At 42.5% G+C, this 24,655-nt stretch overlaps 1 protein-coding gene across 3 annotated transcripts in view; it reads left to right on the plus strand.

Moving 5' to 3' along the window:
- The first annotated feature begins 12,374 nt into the window (after window positions 1-12,374).
- The window catches only part of LUZP1 (leucine zipper protein 1), a 140,832-nt gene continuing 128,551 nt past the window's right edge, over window positions 12,375-24,655 (plus strand). Inside the window, exon 1 of one of the 3 annotated variants that reach the window (XM_077150897.1) lies at window positions 12,375-12,470. The gene's annotated coding sequence lies outside the window, so the exon portion shown is untranslated. Of the gene's footprint in view, window positions 12,471-13,109; window positions 13,153-24,655 lie in introns of those variants that run through there. The other 2 variants (XM_077150898.1, XM_077150899.1) reach the window with 2 other exon arrangements.

The raw sequence follows: 24,655 nt of genomic DNA on the forward strand, positions 1-24,655 counted from the left end.
GCTCATTCTAAGGTTTTTCTCAATCCCTTGATGCTGAGTCTCAGCTCATTCCAGGATCTCTGTCCCATGTTGTCAGGAAGGTCCACACCCCTGGGAGTCATGTCCCATGCAGAGAGGGGGAGGGTGGTGAGACTGCTCGTCATGTTGGCTGGAGAGAGAGGCCACATCTGAGCAACAAAAGAGGCTCTCTTGGGGGTGACTCTTAGGCCTAAATTTTAAGTAGACTTGACCTGTCCTTTGTGGGGTTAAGTTTCATGTGAACAAACCCCAAGACTGGGGGCTCAGCCTATAGCTTTGGTTGTCCACACTGCTTGTGAGAATATCAAGAATTCAACTTGGGGAAGTTGCATTTCTCCCCACTCTCACCATTCCCCCAAGGGGGCTTGCAAATGCTTTTCCAGTCACTGATCAAATCACTCTGGGATTCATCGGGGCATCACTCTGGACAAACCAACAAAATCTCATGTCCTACCTGAGATGGGGAGAGAGTCTTAAGAGAGGGATGTTTACTGGGATGAAAATATCGTCCTTGAGAATTTCGCTGTAAGTGGACCCAACCTGGGACTCCCCCAGGCTGTCATCAGAAATCCTGACCTATTCTAGGCATGGCCACTAGGTGGTGCAGGGGCATTAGAGAATGGTCGACCTTCTTTCTCATTCAGCAAGTAGGAAAGGAGGAAGGCTGGGGTCACTGGGGAATCTGTACTCATTAAATATACCTCAACCAACGAGGGGGCCTAGGGTAGTCACTGAAAGCCTGGACTCGCGCATCCTATGGGCCTGGTAGTAAAGCTAATTCCCCTTTGCTGCATCATCAGGTCACATTTCTGACACCTACCTCATAAGGTAGCCTCTGACACATGGGGTAGGCATGAGAGAAGGTCCTGATTTCCCAGGGCTTTACACAGAGCTGCAGTTGCTGGTGCTCTCTTCCTGACTGGCTGCTTTCCAGGTGGATGGTGGGTGACTCCCCCCGGCAGAGAAGCCTCGGCGAGATGGCAGGAAGTCTTTGCTGCTGCCCGGAGAAGGTGGAGACTCATGGGATCTGACAGCCTCACAGCCCAGCTTAGGCCCTGCAAGTCATTCCGCATCTGCTCATGCCACACCATACAGAGAATTTCATGTACTAAGGCCCTGAGGCTGGGTTTCGGGGTATGGGGGTCGGGTGGGGGGAGGTGTGACAGAGACCAAGGTTGTCAGAGAGAAAAGAGAGGGTTGGAGAAACAGGCTGGGCCTTGGGGGCTCAACCATGCTAATGTCTTCGAACTTTATCCTGGGAGCAACAGTGAGCTTTGGAAGATTGTTCAGCAGAGGAATGACATGGGCAGATAAGCTTTGAGAGCAATCACTGGCTGTGTGTGGGGGGGAAGAACTGAGAGAGGAGCCCTCAGGTGGAAGGACCAATGAGGAGGTTGAGCAAGTAAGAGCTACAGGTTGGACTTGGGGAGGGTGATAGTGGCTGATTGCCATCCAATCAGAGCTTCTGATCAGCTTGAGTGACAGTTTCCACAGGGTCAGAAGCTATTTCCTAGAAGATCCTTGATGAAAATGGCCCAGGAGGAGAGGGGTCAAACAAGATTCTGGGTCAGGTTGTGGAGGAGGCAGTGTGGTCAAGTGGTTAGGTTTTTGACATCAGACACATCTCTTTCCTGTCCCAGCTCTGCCACTTCTTGGCTGTGTGACCATGGACAGTCACTTAGCCTCTCTGAGCCTCAGTTTCCTCATCTGTAAAATGTGATTATGAATAGGGCCATTGAGTCCATTGGGAGGGCCAAACAAGATGTGTGTGAAATACCCAACATGAGGAAGTCAAAAGGGCAGCTTCAGGTTTTAATCCCTTTCAAAGAGAGAGTCCATGTCCTGGCAGGGTGGTTATTCTGACTTCACAGCACCTCTCCAGGGCACAGTACCTCCATACATGGACCAACATGGAATGCACACCACACTGAATTCCAGCCAGAAGCAAAGAAATGATGTTCTGATCAGCCTTGGGGCCACATTCTGGGGAAATTGATCATTTTTTCTGCCTCACATTTTGAAACATTAAAAATCATTCTCTTTACTCCTTCAGGGGTTCCAAGTGTGACTCCTGTTTTATTTTATTGGTGTCTTCCTTATTTTGTGGTGCTTGTGTACTGGATTCTTCCCATAATATCAGTTAGTGTGCCAAGTATTTTGCATGCATTCCTTCAATGTAATCTTTTTCACAACTCTCTTAGGTAGGTACTATCTATAGTTCCCCACTGTATGGTGAAGAAACTGAGCCCTGAGGAGGTTAACAAATGTATCTGGGTCTGTCAGACACCAACCCTTTGGCTCCTCACTGCTACACTTACCTGTAGACAGGTCAACAGAAAGACACCTATTGGTCCTCAGTTACCTTTGTGCCCAGCCCTAGACTTACCCAGTGAGTAGGATGCCAAAGCTTGCCTGGTCAACAGCCAGTGAGAACAACCATGTGACACAAGGCCCAGCAGTTGTCGTGAAACTCTGACTGAGACACCATCCATCATGTTTGTTGGGGTCCTTATGTAGTAGATTCCTCTGAGAATTTAGCACAGGGAAAACTTTGTCTCTCCCTAGTCACCAGCTTCCTTCTTCCAATCAGACCACGGTAATGGCCTGTTCTAAGAACTGATTGTGCATTAACTCATTTAATCTTCCCAATGAGTTTAAAAGAGGTTTCTTTTTTTTTAGTTTTATTTTTAATTCTGTTTCAATTTTGATGGCTGTGCTTGTTTGAAAGGAAGTATGCCCCCTAGAAAAGCCATGTTTTAATCAAAATCCCATTTCATAAAGGTAGAATAATCCCTATTCAATAGTGTATGTTTGAAACTGTAATCAGATCATCTCCCTGGAGATGTGATTTAGTCAAGAGTGGTTATTAAACTGGATTAGGTGGATTTGGGTGGGTCTTGATTGGTTTATTGGTGTCCTATAAAAGAGGAAACATTTTGGAGAATGGAGATTCAGAGAGAGCAGAGCAGAATGACATAGCCACGAGAAGCAGAGTCCACCAGCCAGCGAACTTTGGAGATGAGGAAGGAAAAGGCCTCCCGGGGAGCTTCATGAAGCTGGAGGCCAGGAGAGAAAGCTAGCAGATGATGCCTTGCTCACCATATGCCTTTCCAGATGAGAGAGAAACTCTGACGGTGTTCACCATGTGCCCTTCCACTTGAGAGAGAAACCCTGAACTTCATCGGCCTTCTTGAACCAAGGTATCTTTCCCTGGATGGATGCCTTTGATTGGACATTTCTATTGACTTGTTTTAACTGGGACATTTTCTCAGCCTTAGAACTGTAAACTAGCAACTTATTAAAAAGCCATTTCATTTCTGGTATATTGCATTCCAGCAGCTAGCAAACTAGGACAGATTTTATGAGTTCTCTTACGTTGTCTAGTAAAGACTTCACTGCATAGGTGACATTATATAGATTCTCTTCAGTCTGAATTAACTTAGATTGATGAAGTAGTCAAGATGATAAAAAGCTCCACCAGACTGATAACAAACATTGTTTCTTCAGCATGTGAGTTCTCTAGTATATTTATTCTCTTTTTTTTTTTTCTAGTATATTTACAGACTAGCTTAAGGGCTGAAATCTCTACCATAGCCAAAACATTTATAACATGGGTTCTCTCATGTTATCTAAGATCATATCATTGACTTAAGTCTTTCACATATATGGCATTCATAGGTTTTCTCTCCAGTTTGACTTTTATCATGCTGTCTAATGTTATGAAAATAAAGGTTTCCCCACATAGATAATAATCTTACGGAATCTCTCCAGTGTGAGTTTTCTCATGTCTTCTAAACCAGAATGAGTGAAAGTTTTCCACGTAGATAGCATTATATGGTTTCCTGCCAATGTGAGTTTCGTTGTAATGTGTAAGGCCACAGCTTTGAATAAAGAATTTACCAATTAGATGACATTCATATGATTTACTTCTAGTGCAAATCTGCGCTTTATTAAAGGATGAATGCTCACTTCGAACTTTTCAAAATAGATTGCTGAAGTAGAATTTCTTTCTCATATGGGTTAGCACATTTTCCCATGTGCTAACTCACCTGCTGGAACTGTGAATAAAATCTTTCGGCAATTCTCTACATGGAATGCCATTCTTTTAAGTATGAGCTCTCTGCTTCAATGTCATGATTGCAGATGTTTCTTTCCTGTAGATATGTTGCATAGATAGCATTTCTTGTTTTTTAAGACCACTTTCCCTGCCTGAAATGGAATAATGCTTTTGGGAAGATCCAATTCCTTCTCTCCACAGTTCCTGTCCTTGGTCCAATTAGAAAAACACATATGATTTGAAGACTGGTTGTGGCAATGAGACCAGATGACTGATATTGTCCAGTATCACTTCTCCGAATAGCTTCCTCTTGGATGTGTCTAGTAGGGACCACTCCTCCTGGATGAAGTCTACAACTACATCTTTCAAGTTCATTAACTCCTCTGGATGGTCATAAGGCTGATAAACTCCCTGAAAGTCTCTTTACTCCTGATAACTTTCAAGCAATGCTGGAGTGCTGAATAAATTCTGGTGAAGAGGTTCTGAGAAAGCACTTTGAGACAACAGCAATCAACATATTGTTCCAATCCTGACATGATGTCAGCTGAGCTTTAGGTAGAGAATCAATTTGGAGACTGAAGTGGAAACGCAGAGAGAAGAATGTAGAAGTTCCAGCCACCTTTTATGAAGCCTTCTATCTGCCTGACATCAAGTTTTTCCCAATATTTATGCTTTGTTGAAGGTCATGTGTATACTTCCAGTGGTTGTATTATCAGTAGCTCGCTGACAACTATCTTTCTCTGGGTTTTCTTTCACAACCATATAAACGTTGAACTCAAATTCATGGAAAATCCAGGGACACTGAGTCATTATTGAGGATGCTGTCACCACATTCCAGAGCTCAAAGCTTCTTTCTTGCTCTAGAAAAATCAGTTTTGATGTTTATGTTGTCAATAACTTCATTGGCTACAGACACTGCTCAAGTAGCCCAGGGCTATGAATACCTCCTCTGTGGTAATAAACTTCCTGTCCTTCCTCTAGAGGTGGTACCCAGGTTCCAGAGAGAGGGAATTTATTATTATATCATCCCCATTTTTCAGATGAAGAAACAGAAGCACAGAGAAGTTAAATAACTGTCTAAGTTCACATGATAGAATTGGGCTTCAAAACAATATAATCTGACTCCACCATCTGCATGCTTAATCATAGGTTTACTGCTTCCCATAAAATTTATAATTCATCTTGTTTCCCTCTTTGCTTTGACTGCCAGGAAACTCACAGTCGTGAATTTTTTTTTCTCTCTCTCTCTCTCTCATTGTTACTATATTTAGAAAATTTTGCCTAGCATTTCTGCTACAATTAGTCAATTTTCCATGTTCTTCTCTTCTTCCCTGACTGTAATCTGGCCTAGACTTTTATTACTCCCTGATTCTTGCCCTTTAATCATCAATCAGACAATCTTAAGGCTGTAATGGAAACTACTTTAAAACTCTTTTTGGAATAGGCAGGATATAATACATCTGTGTGATTGATGAACAGAGACTGTTTCTGAACTGCTGAGCCAGCTGGACACAGATGTTGCTAGATGGATGTTTTATGAGCATCGTCTGTGTAACTAACACTGTGCTCCATGATATAGAGGATATGACAATGAACCTGACTTGATCCCATAAGAGTTAAGGTGAGGCTAACTGCTGTGATGGATAAATCCTGAAAGCTCAATGGCGAAATATCATAGAAGTTAATTCAGTGGGAGTACCATCAGTGAAATGACCAAGTGAGACCCAGATTGACTGATGGACAACACATGACTTCCAAGGCCACTTGGCATCCAGTTGGCAAATGGGAGAGAAAACAGAACTTTGGGAGAGCATGCATGCTTCTTAACCACTTTGGCCTGGGCTCAGCACCTATCATCTTTGTCCATATCCCATTGGTGGAAATGGTCACATAGCCCTACCTAGTTGCAAGAGGTCCTAGAAAAAGCTTTTTCTGTGAAGCAACTCTACTCATGGAAGGGGAACATCTTTGGTGAAGAGCTGACATTGTCCCAGTTCCCAAGGAGCTTAAAATAATTGAACTGCCTCCCTATAAAATGGTTACAAAAACCATGCAGTATACATAGTAGCCATGAGGGGAAAAAATGGTCTTGCCTTGATTACAAGTGAACCTGAGCATAAAGGAGCATTTACGTTGTAGACCTCCACAATTGTTCAATAGAGGAATGGGCTGTTATGGGAGAGACAGAGTGCTCTGTCTCTGATAGGAAGTGTTCAAGCAGAGGCTGAATTTTCACTTGGCCAAAGTTTCTAGGAGTCAGGTTAGGTGGCCTCTACTAGTCCTTCGAACTTTGAGTTCCTGCGCTTGGTTCCATAGTTCTCACTGAATACCTGCTTTGTGCCAAGCTCTGGGTGGAGCTTTGGAGACCCAGAAACAAATGAGACCAAGTCCTGACCTTCAGGTTAGGCAAGTGTGATGGGGAAGGAGACACCAGCTAGCTGAGAGGCAGGGGAGTGGAATGGTCTGAGCTCTGAAAACCGGAAGCTGAAATTGAATTCCTAGCTCTGCTGCTTTGTAGCTGTGCGGCACTGGAGAAGTCACTCAGCCTTTCTGTTCTGTTTACTCATTTATAAAACAGGGACAATAGTTGTCTCACAGGTTGTGGGAACACTCAGCGGCATAATATATCGATAACATTCGTAGCACAGTGCCTGATGTGTAGCGAACATTTATTTTATTAGTAGTCATATTTTTATGAAGACCGTGGGTAAGTCAATCCAACTTCTTTGAGACTCCGTTTGCTCATCTGTAGGATGGCGTTAATAAACTTAACCACTTTGGGTCGGAATCTTACTGTGTTGTAGGATCCTAAACTTACCACTCGGCCTTTCAGCTTCCTCTGGGATAAGTGGGTCTTGTCATACACAGCTGTAAGGACTAAAAAGTTATGATCGGCAATCAGCACCATTCCCGGCACAGAGGAGGAACCTGAGTTAACAAGGACACGATTTCCTGGCTGTGCTCCCGAGGAAGGAGGTTTGTGCTGGGTCCCATCCCCCGGCCCGTCCTGCTCAGGAAACGAGGAGAGAAAGCCAGGAACCAGGCCTGCCTGGCCCAGCGGCCCCTCAGCGCCTTCCCTCCCTCCCCTGCCCTCCACTGCAGGAAGCCGGCTGGCGGGAACGCCCTGCCTGGTGGGTGGGAAAGGCCGGAGCGAGCCCAGCATTGTTGGCTTCCCAGGCCCGCGGCGGCGGCGGCGCGGAGCTGTCACTGCGGCAAACGCGCGCGGCCCTCCCCCCCGCCTCCTGGTGCAGTCGGCCCATTAGTATTTCATGGAAGTACTGCAGCCGGATTCGTGGGAGGAGAGGGGAGTCCTCCAGGCGCCCTCGCCCCATCCGGCACGGAGCCCACGCCGCTGGGGCTGGGCTGGGGAGGGATGGCCGGCCCACCCTGTCTTTGGGGAGGTAAGATGCTGAGGCCTGAGGCTTTGAGGGTGAGTGGTCCAAGCTCCCAGAGCTAATAAACAGCAGGCTGGGATTCAACTTTTGATTCTAAAGTTTTTGCATTGAGTCTGTGGTTAAGCACTAGTCCAGATTCTTGAGGGGTTCGGGAACCTCAAGATTAGGGGTTCTGAATGGGGGAGAGGCTCCTGATGGCCTCTGGAGGTCTGTGAACCCCTTGAAATTGTGTGTAATGTATGTCCATTTTTCTTGATCCCAAAAGGTATCAGTGACCCAAAAAGTGTTAAGAACCACTGCTTAACAAGGCCCCCGAATTTCTCTACAAGTCTTCTACTGGCACTTGGGTTTTATGAAGGTTTGTGATTCCTACATAGTCTTGAGAATATTCTACAAGGCCCTGCTGTTACTGTATAGGGACTTGGGGCCTCTACACCCAGAATTTTTCTACTGGATCTTGAGAATCTTTGTATAGGTTTCTAGGGTCTGTTTGGGGGATTTGAGGTTTCCTTGAAGCCCTGGTGTCTCTTTCTGAGATTCTGAGAACCACTGTCAGGTCCTGTGATCCTTGCATGAATTCTAAACCCAGGTCTCAGGATGCCTCTGAACCCTCTGAAATAGGCAGTGAGATTTTTGGCTTCTATCTATAAATGTGTAATTCTAAGGAGAGGTTTTGCAGATTACATCAGATTCTCAAAGGGATTCATGAGTCCCCCAAAGCTGGGAAAAACACTGCTTTAGAGTATCCAGTATTGGACAGACCTTGCTTCTGTCTCACTAACTAGAGCCAAGAAAGAATAAGGTAGAGGAGATAAAAGGCAGTTTGCTCCATTAGATAGAGTTTTGGAGGCAGGCATTCCTGGGTTAAAATCCCAGTTTTTCCGCTTACCAGAGGAGTGACCTTGAAGGGTTCCTTAACTTCTCTAAGCCTCAAGGCCACCTCCTCTAGGAAGCCTTCTCTGCCTCCTGGATTTGATTAGATTCCACCAAGCCCTCAAAGTATCTGGGCTACTCTTTTGTAGCACTTAATGTAATTGTTATTAAGTAATTAATTGTGTTCCATGTTAGGCAGTGAGTCACTTTTCATGAAGTAAAGAGGGAAAGAATGGAGGGATGTCTGCCAGGCACTGCACTAGGGGCAGAAGGGGATCGGAGATGAATAAGGAGGCGATCCCAAGCTAATGGGGGGAATAAGATGAATTCCCACAGGGAAGATGTCCTAAGTGCTCTCATGGGGAAAAACAGTAACAGGCAATGCACCAAGTGAGCCAATGATTCAAAGAACTGATATGATGCCCTCCCCTTGTATTATGTCTTATAGCTAAGAAAGTACTTAACTTGTGTAAAATATCCTGGTATACCCTTACCAGGCAGGAGTGGGGTCCGGAGAGAGGAACTGCTGCTGCGAGTCATTTAGTGGCTTGTCCAAGTCCACCCAGCTAATGATGGCTACTTGAGTGCAGAGTCTTGGTTTCCTAATCTGCAAAATAGGAATAATGACTTCCTATAACCTGTATAAAATATTATTTGTTAAGTACACAGCATCATGCTTGATTTCTAGTAAGGATTCATAAATGCTTGTTGAAGGAATGAATGGATGAAATTCATGTATTGATGGTGCCCTAAAATGTGAGAGGACTCAAAATCATGCCATGACTTCCTTGAGACTTGGCACTGGCCTCAGTCATATTGTGTTATAGTTTATTGTTTACAAAGTAACAGAAATGAATCAACTCCAGCTTGGTTAGCTTTCTTTTTGACATATGACTTTACTGCCTTTTTTCTGATGACAAAGTAATATGTGCACCTTGTAAAAAAATTTAATTGCAGAAAGATATAATGAGGAAAAACGAAAGTGCGAGTTTTAGCACAGTAGGCATAAGATGCTGACTTATTGCTATTCTTTGGGAAGTGGAGGAAGGGCATAGGACAGAGGGCAAAAAAATTTTCCTGCTTTAATATCTCCCCTACTGGCCCTGCCTGAACGTTCTTTTAGCAGTCTTGCTTTTGGCTTAGAGCGTTGAAAGTTTCAAGTGCAACCAGGGACTCAGGTTGGAGGAGAAGATGAGAACTGGCTGGACAGGAGCTTTCCCTGGAACCCCTTAAGAAATGGAATGGGATCTGCAGAACATTCTATGGCATCAGGCACAGTAGGCTCAGATGCCCACTGCTGATGTGCCTTGTAGTTGTATCTATTTCCTTTCCTCTCTTCGGCATTTAGTAAGATCTTTTTTTCTAATATTTTATTGTAAACAACAAACAAATACACGTTCTTTTTTTTGCATATTCATCATCACGATCATTTCTTAGATTATTTGCATCAATTCAGAAAAATAAATAAAAAGACAACAGAAAAATAAAATGAAACGTAAGATCTTTTTTGAAAGTTCCTGCTACACATGTGCGTGTACACACACGCAGACAGAAAAATGATTGAAAGTCCCGTTTTTCATTTTTTATATTCTCCATATTTTTCTCTGCATATTCTAAGCTGTAAACATGGGATCCTATCACACCTGCAATTCTGCAACTTACTTTTACTTCTTTCACTTAGCAATATTCAGGGGACCTGTTTTCTTGCCTATTCCTGCAAAATACCCTATGCTTTTTTTTTTGACTAAGCTTCTCGAGAGTGGGAACTGTTATTTAGCCCTACTTCCAGCCCAGAGGCCTACACATCCTTTAACTGTAGCCACAACATCCTCGCATGAACTAGGTGCCAGGCTCTGAGCTAAGCTCTTTCATGTATTTATTTCATTGAATCTTTACTACCACTCTCTGAAGTAGGTACTATTATATTCCCATTTTGCAGATGAGAAACTGAGGTGAAGAATTTAAAAGCCCAAGGTCAAACAGCTGGGGAAGGGTGGAGCTGGAATTTGAATCCTCAGCTGTGATGTGTCAAAGTCTGTGTTGGGAATGGATGAATAGAAAGTTGAGGGGGCCACGGGTTCCTGGTGAAAAAATTCTGTCTTCAGAACCTCCCTTGTATACATTGGGTTCTCCCTTCTAAGGATTTGCAGTGCTTGGAATTTGTATCAGCACATAGGATGAATTCAATAAAGGCCTGCAGAAATTCTGTGGCCATGCCTCCTTTTCATGGGAAGTAGCATTTTAAAATCTCCTATTCTAAAAATACGCCACACATTGTTAGGGACCCTTGACCATCAGCCCAAGCATTTTAGGATAGCCATTTGCCTGTCTGCAGTGTAAGAAATTAATCAGAACCCCAAAGCTCTTCCTCTCTTCCCACTGGCCAATACTCTCACTCCTAAGGCCTTGCTGCAGCTCTCCTCGAGGACTGCAGAGATGCCAAGGGCAGTTTAGCACAGAACCATCTCTCTGTAAGGAAAACGAAAGGAGAAAGGCCCAAGGGAGAAGCATGTCAGCTCAGCTGCAAAGCACTTGCAGAGAAAGCTCTGCAGCTGTCATCAACTTGAAAGTGGGGGACGGGGCCCTAGGGTCAGAGACAGCCCGGGGTATCAGACTGGTCATGATTGTGCTGAATCCACACAGGTTCTGAAATTTTGACTGCTAGTTCCCCTTTGAATGGCAATGTTCTGTGGAGCTACTAGCCTTTTTTCTCTCTCAGGACCCCAAAGTCTTCCTTTGTAGAATGATTGGGTGGATTATCGTGGGGGTGTTGTGTGGTGCTAGGCGCTAGAAATAATATTGATAATGATGATAATAATAATATGACAACCACATCATTTGTGGGACACTGTGCTTGCTGCTTTCCACACAGTAGATTATGTAAATTAAAAACAAACCCTAAAATGACCATATTATTATATCCTATTTATGGATGAGGAGACTGAAGCTCAGAGAGACCTAGAAGGGGCCAGAATGTGGGTATTTGATCAGAGGTTTGTTTGGCAACAGAACCTGAGCTCCATAAAACCCTGTGGGTTCTGACCTGGAGGAAGTGCTAAGAAACAAGTTGGTCAGTTCGATACACGTTAGAATGTGACCATGCCTCATGAGAGTTAAACACAATGGAAGGGAAACTAGGAGGGGTGGCACATTGAGATGAGACAGCAAAGGAAGAGCATGAGCAAAGGGGCAGATGTGGGAAAGCAGTGGGTGTGCCAGGGGGAAGTCTGGATAAACTTTACAGTGTGTGTGTGTGTGTGTGTGTGTGTTTGTGTGTGTCTTTCTGGAAAGGTAGGAAGTGATCAGGCCAGGCCAGGACTTTGGCCTTTATGCCATAGGCAAAAAGTAGCTTACACAAGAGATGTCTCAAGAGGCCAGCTATGCTGCTGCAGTCAGAGAGAGAGCAGCCTTTGGTGTATCTGTGTCCCGGCTTGTGAATGCTGCTCCCTGCCAGAGCGTGGGAGGGCAGCCGTATGGGAGAGTATCTCTGGCTGTGTCCTGCACCCTTCTGGGTGTGGGTCTTGGCCTCCCTTCAAAACCCTGCCCACTTCTCTGGGCTCTGGGTACCTTGGAGGGATTTTTAAGATCATGTGGTCATCACTCCTTCCCGTTTTAAAGAAGCTGAAAGCCGGGAATATGAATGGGAAGGGACTTGTCTAGGAGAACACAATGAATTAACTGCAGAACTGGAGACTGGAATTCATACCTTCTGAGTCCAACCTGATTTCCTTTTCCACATTTGCCCAATAACACAAATGGGATTTGTTGAGTGATTACTTATTAAGGGTCCTGGACTAAGCGCCTTTTACATAAATTATCTCATTTAATCTAACAACCCCCTGTGAGAGCACCCCTCTCACTTCCCACCGCGCCTAGCACAGGTCTTGGGTACCTAGCTTGGCAGGCAAAATAACTTGGCAGTGTTCAAGGCCTGGGAAGGGGTAAAGGACGGAGAGGGCGGGACCTTCCGGAAGGTCCCTCCCTTCGCCTCAGGCCCCGCCCCGACGATGACGCCACCAGTCGGCCCGCCCCTCATTGTCAGTCCCCTGGAGTCGGAGGAGGCGCCGGCAGCCGGGAGTCCAGAGCCGAGCTTTCGGCCGGCGGGAGCACGGGCCAGAGTCACCAAGGTGAGGGATCTGCCGGGAGGCGACAGGACTACTCTCCGCTCGCGGCCCCAGGGCGGGAGCGGGGAAGGAGCTCGGCACTGGCGGCTGGGGTGTGCCGGGGCAGAGGAGGGCAGCCGGAGGGGTCGGGACACCGGCAGCCGAACTGGCGGGCGAGCCAGAGGGGAGGTGGGGGGGGTGGGGATCCAGGTTGCCTCCGGGTGCGCGTATGTGTGTGTGTGTGTGAAGAGTTTGAGCGGATTTTGGAGGAAGCGATCGGGGGAGAGACCCTGACGGGAGATCTTTTGGGGCGAGACCTTGAGATTTTCTTGGAGTTGGAGGAAGAGAATTTGAGGAGATTTTTCTTTCGGTTGGGGGAGGGACGGTTCTGAGGTGACTTCTTGGTGGGAGAGAGAATCTGGAGAGGGATGTTGGGGGTGGGCAGAAAAGCAGAGGAGACATTTTCGGGGGACGAGGCTCGGAGAAGACTTTTTGGAGTCGAGTCTGGGGTGCGGTGGGAGGGCGTGCGGAGTGCGGGCGAACGCGGCGCGGCGCTGGGCGAGCAGGCGGGCGCGGGCCGGGCGGGGCGGGGGGCCTGGGCGCCGGGGGAGGGGGCTGCGCGGGGCCAGGCGGGCACCCGGGGAGGAAGGAAGTGATCATACAGGAAGAGCCGGGAGCTCCCGAGGAGGAGGAGGAGGAGGAGAAGGTGGGGGTTTGGGAGCGCGCCGGGTCGGCGTGCTGCACCGGCCTGCGGACGGCGGACTGCGGGCGCCCGACGGCGGACTGCGGGCGCCGGGCTGCGGGGCTGCGGGGCTGCGGGGGCGGCGCGGGTCGGGGAGGGGTCCCGCCGCCGCCGCAGCTGTCGGCCGCGCGGATCCGTGTCCCGGGCGCTGCTGGTCTTGCAGCCAGACCGCTGGGCCGGGAAGGAATTCGAGGCATTCGCTTTGTTTAAGTTGCCAGTAGACAGTCCTTAGGACTAATTAATGGTGGAATCTGCAGGGGACGCGGGCGAGTCGGGCCGGGGGCCGCCCCCCGCCTGCCGGCCGCGGTGAACTTTCCGCAGCGCGCTCGGCCCGCCTCTCTGCGTACCCCAAGCCCCCCTCGTTCCCCCCCCCCCCCATCTCGGCCCCGGCGGGGAAGAGCCATGACTTCCTCAAGAGCAGGAATGAAGCGCGGTTTTTGGGGCCGGTGGGCCTCTGGCTGTGAGGGGGACCGGGCGTCGGGAGCGGCTGTGTTGGGGGTTCGGAGTCCGGTTTAGGGCTCCCCGAGGTACCTGTGGTTTCTGTTAATAACCTTGGAGGAGGCTCTGCAAGCCGAGAAAGACCATCTTGCTTTGGAGCATCTGTTTCGGCATCGCGTCAGCCCCTTTCCTAACACTGCAGAGCTTGTTGTGGCTTGTTTCGGAAATGCCGAGGCCTGTGCTCATACTTGAGGGTGGGAGGGGGAGAGAATAGGCATCCCCGAAAGAACCTGCAGTGTGATCTCCGCTAGGCCGGAGACTGCTTGCAGATTCTCCGTCGCACCTTCACTGACTTGAATGACCTTGGGGAAAGGATTGTGCTTCTGAACTGGTGTCTTATCTGTCCACTGAAGAGAAAATACTCCTTTGACTTCCCTGCCTTTTGGGGATATTTTGAGGGGTGGGGTTTGTTCAAGGTATTTCTTTTATGAACTGCTGCTGCTGTGGCTTGAGGAGCTGGACTTGTCACAGCCTGGAGAGTTCAGATTACCCTGAAAGATTCTACTACCTCAGGGAGGGTTTTGGATTTTAGGAGGATATTTCCTTTGGGAGAATCCATACAGAACATTTCTTGATTACTTTCCATCACTGTGTGCAGCATTGGTGGTATTGGAGTGGATAAATTGAATAGCCCTCATAGAAAATTCTTGTCAAAAATAACTATTTTGCTTAGAATTCCCCATGGGGCAGATTAAGGATTTGCTCAATTTACTCAGAAGAATTTTTCAGGTTTCTAAAATTAAATCATTTTTCTAAACATAGTAACTAAAGTTAAAAAGAAAAACTGGAAATAGTGGGATGAGAAGGGAGGGATTTGGAGTACGGAGAAGGCAGCAAATACAGGTTGGTTGCTGACTCGCTATTGATAAAATAACTTAGATTATGAGTTAGTTTTTCTTGATTATTAGATAATTTCTTAAATTATTTAAGACCAAGAAAGGGAACTAATATTATTGAGTTGTTATTGCCCACTAACTGCGCTAGGTGGTTTATATTTCATTTGTTCTTCTCAACAATGCTATGAGGTGGTAGTTGACTTCCTTATTTTGCAGATGTGCAAATTAAGGATCAGAATGGAAAAGTGACTACCAAGATCACACCTACAGCTAATAAGAGGTAGAGCTAGAATTCAAACCCAAGTCCCGGTTTATAAGATCCGTAGTTAATTCTGCTACGCATGTTCCCTCGGGAAACATGCGAAAGCCTTTGAAATAGCCACTGATATGCTGTGAACTCTGGAATAAGTAAATTAAGCTTGTTCTCCAAAAATATTACCTTCTTACTTGCAGCAATGCCAGTATGCTGCTGGGATGCTCCAGTTTTTTGATAGAAAGACAAATGTATAAGGCTGTGATAGTGGTTTGTCCTGTATGCAGTTGGCCCTTAATAGCTTTTAGCTTATGATGGAAGAATTGGTATTGAAATATAGAGTACCTGAGTGATCACAGATTTTATTTATGGATAGCTAATGATCCTTACACTGTAAGAGGTTGTTGTTGTTTCACATTGATGTGAAACTGAACCATTGTCATGTACCATGCATTTTGCGGCTGTTGACTTAGAGCAAAGCACACTGCAAGTTGAACCCATATAGTCCAAGGTGAAAGATTTGACTTTGATGCATGTAATAGTAAATATTTGCTGAATGAGTAAATATTTGCTGAATGAGTAAATGCATGAATTCCTTCTTTTGGTTCATTTTAAAAATTGTGGTAAAATATATGTGACATAGAAATCATTTTAACCACGTTTTAAAGTGTACAATTTCTGTGACATTAAGTACATTGACAGTGCTGTGTTACTTTAACCATTGTCTATTTCCAGGATATTTTCATCATCCCAGACAGATGCTCATACTCATTAACCAATTCCCTCATAGCCTCCTCCCTCCTACCCCTGGTAACCACTATTCTGCCTTTTGTCTCTATGAAATTGGTAAATATTTTCTAAATTTTTCATAAAAGAGAAATTATACTATATTTGTCCTCTTTGTCTGGCTTATTTCACTCAACATGAACTATTCAAGGTTCACCCATGCTTGAGCATGTATCCGTACTTCATTTCCTTTTACTTTTCCACATTGAGTTTATCCATTCATCTATTGATGGGCACTTTTGTCTACTGTAAACAATGCCACACTGACCATTGGTGTCATCTCTCTGAGTCCCTGTTTTCAGTTATTTTGGGTATATACATAGAAGTGGGATTGCTGGGTAGTATGGTAGTTCTGTTTAACTTTCTAACCACCAAACTTTTTTTTTTTATTGATTAAAAAAAATTAACAAACAAAACATTAAGATATCATTCCATTCTACATATAAATCAGTAATTCTTAATATCATCACATAGTTGCATATTCATCATTTCTTAGAACATTTGCATCGATTTAGAAAAAGAAATAAAAAGACAACAGAAAAAAAAAATGATAATAGAGAAAAAAAAAGATTATACATACCATACCCCTTACCCCTCGCTTTCATTTACCACTAGCTTTTCAAACTAAATTTAACATTTGTTCCCCTATTATTTATTTTTATTCCATATGTTTTACTCTTCTGTTGATATAGTAGCTAAAAGGAGCATCAGACACAAGGTTTTCACATTCACAGAGTCTCATTGTGAAAGCTATATCATTGTTCAATCATCATCAAGAGACATGGCTACTGGAACACAGCTCTACATTTTCAGGCAGTTACCTCCAGCCTCTCCGCTACATCTTGAACAACTAGGCGATATCTACTTAATGCATAAGAATAACCTCCAGGATAACCTCTGGACTCTGTTTGGAATCTCTCAGCCATTGACACTTGATCTCATTTCCCTCTTCCCCCTTTTGGTCGAGAAGGTTTTCTCAATCCCTTGATGCTAATTCTCAGCTCACTCTAGGGTTTTTCTCAGTCCCTTGATGCTGAGTCTCAGCTCATTCCAGAATCTCTGTCCCATGTTGCCAAGAAGGTCCACATCCCTGGGAGTCATGTCCCACGCGGAGAGGGAGAGGGTGGTGAGACCGCTCGTTGTGTTGGCTGGGGAGAGAGGCCATATCTGAACGACAAAAGAGGCTCTCTTGGGGATGACTCTTAGGCCTAGATTTTAAGTAGACTTGACCTATCCTTTGTGGGGTTAAGTTTCATATGAACAAACCCCAAGACTGGGGGCTCAGCCTATAGCTTTGGTTGTCCACACTGCTTATGAGACTATCAGGAATTCAACTTGGGGAAGTTGAATTTCTCCCCGCTCTCACCATTCCCCGAAGGGGGCTTGCAAATACTTTTCCAGTCACTGATCAAATCACTCTGGGATTCATCGGGGCATGACTCTGGACAAACCAACAAAATCTCATGTCCTACCTAAGATTCCAAGTACTTATGACGTTCAATCAAACTATCTACATGAGTTATATTAGGAAATACTCTAGTCAAAATATAAATTTTGTAACAAACATTTTTTGCTTTAGTCTCACACATGAGGTGACATTTTAAAGTATTAATTATCATCTGTTTTCAGCACCCTGCAATAATGACATTCCTTTGTTCTTCCTCATGCAAAAACATTTTTAAAATTTGTACATTGTACATTTTACTATTATTATACACTCTAGGCATTCTTAGATTATACCATCTCGATCTTTAACATCTATCTTTCTTTCTGATTTCATTTATGTCCCCAGCCCTCCTCCCTCTATCATTCTCACATGCAGCTTCATTCAGTGTTTTAGCATAATTACATTACAGTTAGGTAGTATTGTGCCCAAACTGTTTTTCACAGTGGCTGTACCATTTTACATTCCCACCAACAATGAACGAGTGTTCCTCTGCATCCTCACCAATACTTATTTTTCTTTTTAAAAATAATAGCCATCTTAAAGGGTGTGAAGTTATCTCATTATAGTTTTGATTTGTATTTCTCTAATGACTGGTGATGTTGAGCATATTTTCATGTGTTTATTGGCATTTGCGTATCTTTTCAAGTCCCTGTCCAATTTTTTAATTGGGTTGTTTGTCTTTTAGTTGTTAAGTTATCACAATTCTTTATATATTCTGGATATTAAACACATCAGAAATATGGGATTGCAACTATTTCCACCTGTTCTGTAGGTTGTTAACTTTCTTCATGTGCTTTGATGCACCAAAATTCTTAATTTTGATGAAGTCCATTTATTTTTTCTTTTGTTACTTATGCTTTTGGTGTAAAATCTAATAATCTGTTGCCTAATATAGGATCCTGAAGATGTTTCTTCTGTGTTTTTTTATAAGGGTCTTATTAGTTTTAGCTTTTGTATTTAGGTCATATTTTTTTTTTTTTTTTTTGCTTCTTAAATGTTTTATTGGTGATTTTAAAATTTAAAAGTAAATATTAAACAGTAGAGTACACAGCATGAAATAATCTAAATTAAAGTAATTTTAAAAACTTACTTTCTACTAAAGGGGTTGATTTTATTAATAAGAATATTATTAAAAAAAAGTCCTAAAAGGGTAGAAAAGAAAAAAACCTAAGTAGGGCTGGGTCTGAAATAAAATACCCATAGCCATGGCTAGACCAGTAAGTCATTCTCATTGCTGAGAAAGAGGTAACTTTTATTTTTGTTATTAATTGTAATATTTTCTCACAGTTATTTGGATATAAGCAGAATAAAAAGCAATATTCTTTTAAATGTTTCAGTGATCCATTTTTGATTTTTGTATATCGTGAAAGGTAAGGGTCCAAATTCATCCTTTTGCATGTGAATTTCCACTTATCCCAGCACCATTTGTTGAAAAGGCTGTTTTTCAAAAAAATATTGTTATTGAGATATCTTCACACACATACAGTTCATCCAGAGTATACAATCAGTGGCTCGCAGTATCATCACTTAGTTGTGCACGCATAACCATAATCAATTTTAGAACATTTGCATCACTCTGGAAAAAGAAATAAGAAAAAACGCATACATCCCATACCCTTTACTTTTCCCTCTCATTCATCACTAGTATTTCAATATACCCCCCCTTTTTTTTTACCCCTTATTCTCCCTATTATCTATTTATTTTTTTCTCTTATTTTTTTTACTTCTCTGTCTGTACCCTGGATAAAGGGAGTATCAGATACAAGGTTTTCACAGTCACATGGTCACATTGTAAAAGCTATATAGTTCTACAATCATCTTCAAGAATCAAGGCTACTGGACTACCATATTAACAGACGAGTAGAACATATGGAATGAAAATAAATAATAGAGGGAACAAATGTTAAAATAAATTTAGTTTGAAATGCTAGTGATAAATGAAAGTGAGGGATAAGGGATATGGTAGGTATAATCTTTTTTTTTTCTGTTATTGTTTTATTTCTTATGTTTTTTATTTCTTTTTCTGTTGTCTTTTTATTTCTTTTTCTAAATCGAAGCAGATGTTCTAAGAAATGATGAATATGCAGCTATGTGATATTAAGAATTACTGATTATATATGTAGAATGGAATGATATGTTAATATTTTTGTTTGTTAATTTTTTAAATTAATAAAAAAATTAAAACAAAAAAGCATAAAAAAAAAGAATCAAGGCTACTGGAATACAGTTAAACAGTTTTAAGTATTTCCCTCTAGCCAATCCAATGCACTATAAACTGAAAAGGGATGTGCATATAATATACCAGAATAACTTCCTGGATACTTCTTGATTCTGTTTGAAATCTCCCAACCACTGAAACTTTATTGTGTCTCATTTCTCTCTTCTACTTTTGGCCAAGAAGGCTTTCTCAATCCCGTGATGTCAGGTCCCAGCTCATCCCCGGGAGTCCTGTCCCATGTTGCCAGGGAGATTTACACCCCTAGGAGTCATGTCCCATGAAGTGGTGGGGTGGGGGCAGTGACTTTACCTGTAGAAGTGGCGTAGAGAGAGAGGCCACGTCTGAGTAACAAAAGAGGTTGTCTGGGGTGACTTTTAGCCATAATTATTAGTAGGGTTAGCTCCTCCTTTGCAGGAATAAGTTTCATAGGGGCAAACCCCAAGATCAAGGGCTCAGCCTATTGAATTGGTTGTCCCCACTGCTTGCAAGAATATCAGGAATTCCCCAGATGGGGAAATTGAATATTTCCTCCTTTCTCTCCAGTCCCCCAAGGGAACTTTGCAGAAACTTTTTTATTCTCTGCCTGAATTACTCTGGGATGTTTTGGGGCGTGACACTAACCTATACAAACCAACAAGATCTCATGCCCTATTCATGAGATAAATAAACTGACCATACAGGTTAAATTAGGTAATGTGCTGCCCAAATTATAAATTTTGCACCAAATAAACATCTCTTCCTTTGGTCTCACACAGAAATTGAAGTTTTAAAATAAGGACCTTACCATCCTTTCCCCAGTATTCTGATTTACCTTAGTCTTGTCCATATCAGCTTCATTCATGTCTCTAGTCAAAATATGATCACTTTTTTAAAAAACTTTTTCATTGCATAGTATAACATATATATACAAAGCAAAGAAATAAAAAAGCAAACTTTTCAAAGCCCTCTTCAACAAGTAGTTACAGAGTGGATCCCTGAGTTTATTGTGGGCTACCATATGATCCTCAGATTTTTCCTTCTAGCCGCTCCAGAATATAGGAGGCTAGAAGGCATATTTTATATCATTGCAATCCACTTTTTTTTCCTTCTTTTGTTGTGAAAAATAACATATATACACAAAAGCAATACATTTCAAAGCACAGCAACACAGTTAGTTGCAGAACATATTTCAGAGTTTAACATGGATTACAATTCCATAATTTTAGGTTTTTGAAGTCTGATCACTTTTTAAACTTTTTTTAATAGTTATTGTATGAGGTAATGCTGACTTTCATAGCTTCAGAGCTCTATCTCCGAGTCTCAGGTGTTACAAAAATACCCAAAGTTTCAGGGAATGACCAGATTGTACAAAAATAGCTCAGTATCTCAGAATTTAGAAATAATAGTTACAACTCCAGAATAGTTGTGACTACTGTTAGAGCTTACAACCTAGGCCCCTTTACAATAGGCCCCAACCTGATATTCTATGTTTTAGATTTCAGTTCTCTGTATTTGTGTATTATGTTAGTCCATATAAGTGAGACATGATAATATTTGTCTTTTTATTTCTGACATTTCATTCATTATACAAGTCCTCAAGATTCATTCACCTAGTTGCAAGACTCACAATTTTATACCTTCTCACACCCACTCAGTAGTGCGTTGTATGTGTACACCACAGTTCCTCCTTCCATTCCTCAGTCATTGTACCCTCAGGCCATCTCTCCCTTGTTCAAACACTGCCGCCATAACAATCCTATGTTGCAGTCTTTATCCTCATTTTCTACGTGAAGGAGCTGAGCTCAGAGCAGTTTTTGTCAGAGCTAGTGAGAATTGAGAATTTCATTTGAGCTCAGGTATGATTGATACTAAAGTTTGGAATCTTTATTACATTACACTATGGTGTTTTGGGAGATGGGGACAATGTAAGAGATTGAAAATGCCATATTGTATAGTATAACCCACATGTTTCAAGCATTGCTAACTTTACTAGACATTGCTGTCTTTTATTCCTTTTGTAATTTCTAGAAAATACCTCCTTGCATTCTCAGTAATTTATAGCTAATCCTTTCTTGCATAACTCCGTTTTCTAACTGTATTAGTCTGCCAAAGCTGCCAGAGTGCAATACACCAGAAATGGAGTGGCTTTTTTTTTTTGGTACATGGGTCTCCCACATGAAGGGTGAGCTTTCTCCCACTGAACCACCCATGCACCCTCAGAAACAGAATGGCTTTTAAAAAGGGATTTAATAGTTACAGGTTTACAACTCTAAAGACATGAAAATGTCCGTATTAAGGCACTAACAAGCGGTTATCTTTCCCCCCCATTATTTATTTTTATTCCATATGTTTTACTTGTCTGTTGATAAGGTAGATAAAGGAACATCAGACACAAGGTTTTCACAATCATACAGTCACATTGTGAAAGCTATATCATTATACAATCATCTTCAAGAAACATGGCTACTGGAACACAGCTCTACATTTTCAGACAGTTCCATCCAGCCTTTCCATTACATCTTGACTAACAAGGTGATAATCTATTTCATGTATAAAAATAACCTCCAGGATAACCTCTTGACTCTGTTTGGAATCTCTCAGCCATTGACATTTTATTTAGTCTCATTTCACTCTTCCCCCTTTTGGTCGAGAAGGTTTTCTCAATCCCTTGATGCTGAGTCTCAGCTTATTCTAGGATTTCTGTCCCACATTGCCAAGAAGGTCCACACCCCTGGGAGTCATGTCTCACGTAGATGGGGGAGGGTGGTGAATTTGCTTGTTGTGTTGGCTGGAGAGAGAGGCCACATCTGAGCAACAAAAGAGATTCTCTTAGGAGTGACTCTTAGGCCTAATTTTAAGTAGGCTTGACCTGTCCTATGTTGGGTTAAGTTTTATATGATTAACCCCCAAGACTGGGGGCTCAGCCTATAGCTTTGGTTGTCTGCACTGTAACAAATGGTTATCTTCACTCAAGAAAGGCTGAAGCCACCTGAAACACCTCTGTCAGCTGGGGAGGCATGTGGCTTATATCTGCTGGCCCTTGTTCCTGGTTCAGTTGCTTCTAGCTTCTTATGCCAGTGGTTTCCTCTCTAAGCATCTGTAGGCCTTCCCATAGTTCCTCTAGGACACGACTTTGGGTTGTGGCTTGCTTAGCATCTCATGGGAACACACACAGCGATATCTTCAGGGCTCTGCCTATGTCTAGGCATCTGTTCTCTGTTGGCACTCCAGACATCTCCAAACATCCATGTCTATGTCAGCTCTGAAGCAACTCTTCCCCAAGTATCTACATCTGATGTTTCTCCAAAATGTCTCCCCTTTTAAAGGACTCGAGTAAACTGATGAATATCCACCTTGAATGGGTGGGGTCACATCTCCATCTGATCAGAAGCCCACACCCACAACTGGACATGCATCGCTGTGGAGATAATCTAATCAAAAGTTTCCACCCTACAGTATTGAATCAGGATGAAAAGCAGTTGCCCTCACAAAATTGAATTAGAATTAAAACATGAGATTTTCTGGGGTTACATAATAGTTTCAAATCGGCAAACCTAGGATTTATTTATTTATTTTTGGGTGCATGGTCTGGGAATTGAACCCGGGTCTCCCTCATGGAAGGAGAGCTTCTACCACTGAACTACCCATGCACCCTCCTAAGCATTTGTTTTTTATAAACGTGGAACTTTGTATTCACTGGCTGTTTGACTTACCCCTTCTTCCATTTTGTGTCTACTTGTCATTCAAGACCTTCTGTATGCATTTGTGCCTATCAATTCCCCTTTTGCCTGGACAGAATAGTATTTTAAAAGCATATTACTTAAGATGTGCATAAAACTAAAAAAAAATTGTTACAACTTTTAAATTGAAGTATGCAAGTATATACAAAAAAAATGCACATATCATAAAAGTACAATTTTATGAACTTTTCACAAATGAAATACACCCAGATAACCAGCACCCAAATTAAGAAACAGCATTACCAGTGCCTGGAATTCCCTGTCATGTACCCTTCCAGTTCTTGCTTCCCTTCCACCTCATAGGGCAATCACTATCCTGACTTTTAATATTTTAAGATTAGTTTTGCCATTTTTTTGTACTTTTGTAAAAGTAGAATTATACAGTATATATTCTTTCGTGTCTGGCTCCTTTTATTCAACATTGTATTTGTGATTGTGCAGAAACTTTTAATGGTTTCTCCTTGTGCTTGAAATAAATTCCAAATTCAAGTTCTATAATACCCTGTATAACTTAAGCCCCTGTCTATCTCTCCAGCTTCATTTTATGCCACTCTCATTGTCCGTTATGTTCCAGTCACACTAACTTCTTATTTTTGTTTGTGTGTTTTAACATAAGCTCTTTTCTACCTCAAGGCCTTTGCACATGTGGTTTGCACTTCTCTGAACACTCTTTCCCCTGCTTTTTGCATGGCTTTCTCCTCCAAACCTCAGTTTACATGTCAGTATCAAAGATACTTTTCCTCATCACCCTATCTCTGTAGGCTTTTCCCGTTATTTCTTATTACAGGCTTTTGTTGCCTTCCTTCATAGCACCTGTTAATTTATAATGATGTATTTGCTTATGTGGTTATTATTTGTCTTTACCACTAAACTCCACATGAGCAGAAAACTCATGTTTTGTTCACCAGTGTATACCCAGCACCTTCCATAGCAACTGACATAGATTAGGTATTTAATAAATATTTAATACCATATTCCCAGTTCATCATCTTTATTCCCATTATCTTCTATCCTTCTGTTTCATGCTTTTTTTCCTAATTGTGGTAACATATATACAACATAAAATTTCCCAATTACTATTTGCAAGCATACATTTTAGTGGCATTAATTACATTCACAGTGTCTCTAATGCTTTTTCTATTTAATTGAGGCTCAGCTCAAGTTTCCCCTTTTCTTTGAAGTCTATTCTGACTTTTTACAATAGCAAATCCACATGGTGGGATCAGAAAGCTCTTTCTCCAGAATCTTGTAGCTTGTTAGGTCACTCTCCCTCATATTCTTAGTTAACTTGACTGATTCATATCTTTACTTAATTTGATCAGAAACTTCTGGATTGGAAGTTAAATTTGTTTTAGCCAGTATTCTTCTCAGTCCTTTTCACTGAGCTTTATATATAGTAGAATTTTAGTAAAGTTTTGTTGATTGATCATAATGATACATATGTATAATATAACAATTTTGCTTTTTTAGATATATTAATATGGATTCTTTCTACTAGGATTTTGCTTAGTGTTTTCTCTAATCCAAAGACATACACTGCTTCAGGTGTTGTGGAGACTATTAGGGTGTGAAAGTATAGGAGTCCAATCCTGGTGCCACAAAATTGTTTACAGATAATGCTTTGGAACCTGTCATTGGCAAAGAACTAACTCTGCACAGTTCCTTCTTGGAGAAATGCCTAGTGACTACTTGTTTAGCGCTCTTCAGATT

This window comes from Tamandua tetradactyla, chromosome 2 (assembly GCF_023851605.1).
Source record: "Tamandua tetradactyla isolate mTamTet1 chromosome 2, mTamTet1.pri, whole genome shotgun sequence".
Lineage (NCBI taxonomy): Eukaryota > Metazoa > Chordata > Mammalia > Pilosa > Myrmecophagidae > Tamandua > Tamandua tetradactyla.